This window comes from Morone saxatilis, unplaced genomic scaffold, assembly GCF_004916995.1.
Source record: "Morone saxatilis isolate NCDOM2014 unplaced genomic scaffold, NCSU_SB_2.0 Contig18, whole genome shotgun sequence".
Classification (NCBI taxonomy): Eukaryota; Metazoa; Chordata; class Actinopteri; family Moronidae; genus Morone; species Morone saxatilis.
Window position 1 is genome coordinate 20,196,808 of NW_023339740.1, and position 7,963 is coordinate 20,204,770.

The following is a 7,963-nucleotide window of genomic DNA, read 5'->3' on the forward strand; positions in this document are numbered from 1 at the left end:
AGGGAGAGATTGAAATGGAACTGTCACGATTCCTCCATTCAATGTTTAATTCATTCTACGTCTGCCTGCCGTCGCTTCCTCAATACTATTGAATTGCCAAATAGATCATTATTGGACAATTGGAAAACCTGCCACCTTGTGATATGACACATTATATGAAAATCACAGTCATACATTCTTAATGCAATGCCAGATAAAAGAGGTTTTGGGTGCACACACACAGCCCTGTCTGTGTGCCTTTTGTGTACATACAGTTACGTGTTTGTATGAATATGTGTGTTTTTGTCTTCTTTTCTGTGTTTGGGTGTTGCCTCTCCTCTCTAGCTGTAGGTATATTCATGCATACATGGTAACAATATTCCATTTATTCCGTCTCATTTTAGACATTTTCCTTTACTACCTGTTCTCTCTGCCATCCACACATGTGCTGGCAGTCAATGTCTGTAGTAATACTGTAGTAAATACTGCAAGAAGACAGTATCAATTTGACACTCCTGTCAGCGCCCCTTAATCCCATCCCTCGTCTCTGAGTCAAAGTCATGAGGCCAACAGAGAATGAAAAACTACAGTTTATGGTGGAGGGGGCCATTGAGAAGAAGAAAATGCAGCGGTCTTGTTCGTTTCCATAGATTTAAAAAGACCACTGCAGCAACAAAATGGATGACATCAGTAATATCAGGCTGGTTGACAAAGACGAGGTCAGTGTGCCTAGAAGAGAGCAAACTAAGAGTGACTCAAAATCATCAAATACTCAAGGTTTAATACTCAATCAAAAGTGTGATCATTTAATTAAAATATTTTTTGCGTACAATTCTGATATATTTCATGTTTTCATTCAGGTAATTTTTTGCAAGTACAATCCATTAAAACTTGCCTTTACCAAATCAAAATAGAATTTAAAATGATAATTAATCTGTGTTTCCTTTTGGATGCATGTGTTCGATACATTGGCCTTCAGGCTACACATAATAAGTGAAAATACAGATTTTCTTTTGTCCATTACTATCTTTCATCGAGGCTCTGGGATTGTAACCAAATCATTTTATTGAGGTTTAATTAATGATGAAAATTAAGTATTTTAGGATGATGTTAGACTCAACAACTCCATAAAACAAAGCAAGTTCTGCTAAATGTCTTTCAGGAAACTGCTGGCTGCCAGATTATTTATTTAGTTAGTTAGTTATTTATTTATATATGCAACTGATTATTAAAAATACAACCCTGCATGTACAACAGGCTGAGCATGTTTGTAGATGATGAATGTGAGGTCAACCTCAACGTGTGTGTGTTCATTTGTGGAGTCGCGCAGCCAACGGTGAAAAATTTCCATCACCAAACTAGCTTGTAAGATCCACACTTTTTTTACTTGTTGTTGTGGTGAAGCAATGCACCATCGCTGGTTTTCATGTGAGCGTGAATATAAATATGTTTAATCTGACCACATGAGACAACTAGCTAGCTGGAGCTTCGCTGTCCTTTGAGTTTATACTGATGCAGGCGAGAAGGTCAGTGCTTTGGGTGAACTAAAGGCTTGTAAACGCAGAGAGCAACAAACACACCAAGCTTTTCACAGACTACTGTAGCATACAGACAAAACGTTTCAGTTGCAACTTTGGTGTTGCGGTGGAGCAACAAACAGCAGGAAATGTGGGTGGTTTTAACAAGAAATGGGTTTCGCTTTGTGTTCAGAATCAGTTAAGGTTTCTTTTTATGCTGACTGTACTGCACAAAATGGATTAGCACATTAACAAAACAAAATATTGCCTGAAAATGATGTATGTCAGTTTGTTAAATGTACAGAATATATACTGCAGCACCACTTAATTTAGCATATTTAAAAACGTTGCAAAAAAGTTCTTAATCATTTCATCACAATCATTTTGTGTAGAAGATAACTAACTATGAACAAAAACTCTGAAGCAAACAGGGTGACAAGATATAACACATAGCACATAACACGTGAGGCACAAAGCACACTTGTGGTTTCACACCTGCAGATATTTACGTAATCCAGTGTATATGCTATGTCAGCTTTGGCAGCCATTGCCTGCGGTTTCCAAATTTAGTCCATTTCCTGTTTTTTTTTCTGATATTACAAATAAATTAATGTTTAAAGTGGTTACATTATCTTTTAAACAATCAGCAGTGCAATTTTTTACATGCCAAACTCCCCTCAGAGTCAATATGAAACATCAGGCGATGAAGAATTTCTCTCTATGACTGGCTTAAACCCAATTTGAATGTCTCAATATCAATATAGCAACTTTGCCTCAGAGATTACAAGATCATCTTAACATATTATCCATCACACCTTGTGTCCAAAACAACACAAGTAAACTTTATAAAAGTGTCTAATGCAAAAAAATAAAAAAATAATAAAATAAACAAGCTGGCAAGTGGTGAAAAGGGAAGGTTGGTCATCTGGATCGTTCTCTTGGTTTTAGCTTTTGTGGAGTGGCCTTGTGGTTCAAAAGAATCCCCTTTGCTCAGCAATTATTTTTCTATTTTGAATCCCCTTTTTCTATACTCTGCTTGCACAAAGCCAACAGTCAATATCCAGTTTTAGATTTTCCTAATGTTGTTGCTGTTAATGGTTGATCATTAAAAACAGCTTTACAATATTGTTTAATATCTAACCATTGCTATTGTCTTATCCAAACCAAGTAGCCTTAGTTACCTAACTTTGACGTGTCTATAATCAGTATTACTGTATCAAAAATCCATCACATACTTGTACGATCTACTGACAGATTTTCATTGATATTTAAGTCAGGGGACTGTGAGGGGAGAGGAAAACCTTCAGCTTGTGTCTCTTGAAGTAGCCTGTTGGTGGATTTTGAGTTATGTTTAGGATCATTATCCTGTTGTAGAGGCCATGCTCTTTTCAGCTTTTTTACAGAATTTGCTGGTGTCTAGTGGAATCCATTCTTCCCTCCACCCGTGCAATGTTTTCAAAACAGGTACTATGGATTGATGAAGTTAAAATAGGAGTTATGTTTGGAGCATGCAGCATGTCATGAAAAGCACACCTCTCCAACTGTTAAGCATGGAGATGGATCATTGAAAATCTGTGCGTAGATCTTAAAAGAGCAGTGCATGCAAGACACCCCTAGAATATTACAGAACTAGAAGGATGGGGAAAAAATCTCACATACAAGAACTGATTGACTTTTAGCTGGCTACTAAAAGTGTTTGCAAGCTGTGATATCGGTCAGGGGTGGGTTAGTAAGTATTGCCTGTGGAGGGTGCCCAAAGTTTTGCACATGCCACAATGATGTTTTTATTTTTTGTTTTGTTCAATTTATGACATACATTGTAACTATCCATTGTTTGCTGAAAATATTGTGTTTTATGTTCCAGGCTGTGTCACCAAAATTATTTGACAAAGGGTGCCCAAACGTTTGCATAAAACTCTAGGAGACAAAAGAGTGATAGCCAGCCATTAACTCAATAGAATGAGACGATGTTCAACAGATGAGTAAACCTTTCCTGTGTTAGGAAACTAATGAAAGAAAGAACACCTTGAATTAGTGCAGGAAAAAGGGTTGATGACGAGAAAGAAAAAGGGTCTAAAAGGTGAACCTAGAATTATGACAAAGGGGAAGAGTAATGGGAGATGCAGGAGACAGTGAGAGAGTAAAGAATCAGTGTAAGGCGAGGAGAAGATGGAAACAACATACAACATACAACAGAGTTTAGCCTTGAGTATTGAACAAAGGTGTGAGGAGAAGGGAGACAGGTGACTAAGTGCTTCCTGTCCTCTGTGGGCGCGTGGGCGCAGCACTGACTCACGAGTCAGAGAGAGACAGAGAATGTGATGTGCAGCATCTGCTATTTAGTTGCGTCTTTCTTTTCTCCGCCTTTCACTCCCTCACTCATTTCCTCCTGTCTTTTGTCCTCTTCCCGGTGAACTGCCTGATCCCGCTATCCCTCTGGCTCTTTCTTCATCTTTCAGCCAAGGCCCTCGCCCACTGTGCTGTGCTCTGTGAATGGTCTTTGTTAATAGCAAATCTTCCACAGATTAATTTCAGAATGAGAGAGGGGAATGGGAGAATGGAAAGAAAGGAAGTCGAACTAAGGGGCTAAAAGGGATTTTCTCTTTTTATAATGTATTAATGGCCTTTTGGTGCCTGTTGAAAGAAAAAAAAAGGTTATAAGTCACATTAGCATACGGTAAATTTCTCTCCCTCCCTCTCTGTTCTTGCAGAACAATTAGGAAGCCTATTTTATTAGCTGCCCTTTAACTTCCTCTGATGGAGCTTCAGCTAATACAAAATGCCATCCATGCTTCCCTGATTCTTTGAACGCGCCTGTAAAGCTCAAGTGAATCAGTTGCATCTTACTAGGAAAATGTGACAGGGAAAACTGTGAGCTGGTTAAAGTTGCCATGTGTACATAATAGCATTTTCACACTATTCTAACCACATCAATTTTTGTTTGAAGAATAATGAAACCCTTTTAGGAGAAAATTGGTGTACTGTAGTGCACACAACACCCAGCTACTGTCCAGAAACAATCTTTAGTGCCTCTCACATTAAAACTAAAGAGGCACTTTCATCATTCCATCAGCTTTTTAAGTTGATATGATGAACTTGTTAGCAAACAGTTGCTAATTTACACATCCAGCAGTTCCAGAGCAACATTATCCTTCATTTGGTGTCATGTTTCTGACCACCTGGTCTAATAGTCACTCCACCAACTTGTGACGGAAATAGCTAAATGCTACACTGTGTTCACCTGCAGACTGTGTCCGCCGTTTCTTCCTGGGCAGTTGGTGTAAAGTTGTTTTTTGGAGCATTTTGAAAATTTGTTGAAAACAGGCTCCTCCTGCAGCTGAAAATGAAGTTATGAGAGTGAACCAAAACAGTAAAAAAAAACGAGCTGAAAGAGGCTTAAATGTGCGTTAAGGATTTTGGTGATGAGTCTGTGAAGGATAAACACTTCAGGCGAACCCTTTCACATTTACTCACATTTTTGTTTGATACATTTTTATTATATCACTTTAAGTTTACTCTTCATGTGGTGTAGTATTCAGCCTGTGAAAACGATTGTATAATGTCTTCTGTGACTCTGGAGGAGCTTCACATAGTCCAGAAAAATAAGTGTATGGTCTTGGATCACACCTTGCACCTGCTACTGTTTCTTCAACAGTGACTGTATAAAAGTTATGGTTAATAACTCCCATTTAAACGGAATGGGTAGGACAGATTGATAGAAAAACTCAGCTGCACCTCAGAAGGTAAACATTTGGAGGTTAATTTGCAGTCTAAATATTGAACCTCCACAGGATGGACAATTTAACAGGCTTTCAAGCTAGTGGTGCTCTCACAGGCACTGGAAATAGTTGTCATGTAAAACACAGGGGCGCTGTGTAATGTGAGATGTGATACAATAATTGCTTACAGACTGTGTAGAGCTGAAGACAAAGTGTTGATTTGCAAGGGCAAAGGTTCAGTTCAGTTTCAGTGTAAATGATTAGTTACTGCATCTGTCCATGTTTACTCAATGACACATCTGTTGAATATGTTGGATTAATCACTTCCTCCAAGTGACACTAGATGGCAACAAAAGCCTATTCCATGATTCACTGATTTTGCATCAAGGTGGACGCATTTCTTTCTCTCTCTTATTCTATCTGTTGCTTTGTCTCTCCCCATCATGCACAATATTAAGTTAAATTCCAAGTGTGAAATTCTCCTCATTGGAAAGCCAGTCAGAAATGTTATTGCACAGGTTCTCCGTGTTAATCTAATCTACCTAATCTCTCTTTGTACAATGACCTTTCATCTCTCCTGTTCTTTTTTATTGCTTCAGAATTGGCTGTAGAGTGGCACAGTGACAGGGAACATTTCATTGTAATATTCAGACTATTTTAGTCTTTAGGGAAGTCACGTCCAGGGCCGTTGACGTTCTCTCTCTCATCTGCTTTTATAGGGATTTTAAGAATAGCCCCCTATTGTTCCACAGGAACCAATTTGTTTAATTCAAATTTGTATCAATTTTCAATCACTACAGTCACTACCTGTGACTGTCCATACCTTTGACTGTCCATACCTTTGTGTATGCTTGGATTTTTTTACCGTCTTAATAACACTGAGTCATAAAAAGTTTGCTTTTTCTTGTTTTAAATTTGAATCAGCAGTGTTTCATTTACACTTATTTAGCTGTAGAGGGCCACCACAGCTGGAAAGTTGTCTCTCAAAAGGCCACAAAAATAAAATAAATTGGATTTTATTCTCCTGTGTTGCTCAGCCCACTGTAAAACATATTCATCACGACAATTGCCACAATAAGGTGAAAGACTTGGGCTGCGTAAACGACGAGCTTTTACGCAGCCTGTATAGTTAGAATTTCTTGAAATAGAAGCGTAGCTCTTCTGACAGATGCATGAGAAATGGAAGACTGAAAAACGCTGTTATCCAGTCCAGTCCATGAGAACCATTTTAAGATAAAAATACGGACCTAGACCTGCAAATTGTCTGTTAAACCTTTACTCTCAGAGTCTCACAGTTACCCTCCATTTACCAGGAAACTGGTTAACTAATCCCAACAAACTCAGAAGGTTGTGCATTTTCATTATATTGCGACATGCTGTTCTGATTAGTAACCTTGATCAGTAACCTGCTGAGCTGGATCGGACAGATCCTGATGCACCTTATAAATATATATATATAAATTAATGAAATAACCAATCCAGGCGAAATGAAGAATTTTCCTCTATGACTGGCTTAAACCCAAATTTGAATGTCTCAAATATCAAACGTATAGCAACTTTGCTCAGAGATACAAGATCATCTTACATATTATCCATCACACCTTTGTCCAAAACAACACAAGTAAAACTTTATAAAAGTGTCTAATGCAAGAAAGAAAGAAAACATTTAATAAAATAAACAAGTCTGGCAAGTGGTGGAAAGGGAAGGTTGGTCATTCTGGAATCGTTCTCTTAGGTTTTAGCCTTTTGTGGAGTGCCTTGTTGGTTCAAAAGAATCCCCTTTGCTCATGGCAATTATCTTTTCTTTTTGAATCCCTTTTTTCTATACCTCTGCTTGCACAAAGCAACAGTCATATCCAGTTTTTAGAATTTTCCTAATGTTGGTTGCTGTTAATGGTTTGATCATTTAAAAACAGCTTAACAATATTGTTTAATATTCTAAACCATTGCTATTGTCTTTATCCAAACCAAGTAGCCTTAGTTACCTAACTTATGACGTGTCGAATAATACAGTATTGACGTATCAAAATCATCACATACATGACGAGTCTGACTGAACAGATTTTCATTGATATTTAGCAGTCAGGGGACTGTGAGGGGAAGAGAGAAAAACCTTCAGCTTGTGTCTCTTGAAGTAAGCCTGATTGGTGGATTTTGAGTTATGTTTAGGATCATTTATCCTGTTGTAGAGGCCAGTGCTCTTTTCAGCTTTTTTACAGAATTTGCTGGTGTCTAGTGATCCATATCTTTCCCTCCACCCCGTTGCAATGTTTTGGGCGAAAACAGGATAACTATGAGATCTGATGAAGTTAAAATAGGAGTTATGTTGAGCAGCAGCAATGTCATTCGAAAAGCAACACCTCTCCAACTGTTTAATAGCGATGGAGTATGGATGCATGTGAAAATTCTGTGCGTAAGATCTAGAAAGAGCAGTGCATGCAAGACACCCTAAGAATATTACAGAACTAGAAAGGATGGGGAAAAAATCTCACATACAAGAACTGATTACTTTTAGCTGGCTACTAAAAGTGTCTGCGAAGCTGTGATAAATTCGGTCAGGGGGGGTTAGTTAAGTATCTGGCCTGTGGAGGTGTGCCCAAAAGTTTTGCACATGCCAATGATGTTTCTATTAGATTTTTTTGTTTCAGTGGTGTGAAAATTGTGGTTTGAGCAGCAGAGCATTAGGCAACATAGTACCAGAAAGAGGCTTGTTTTGATCAGACGTAAAGACAACTTCTCTCTCTCTCT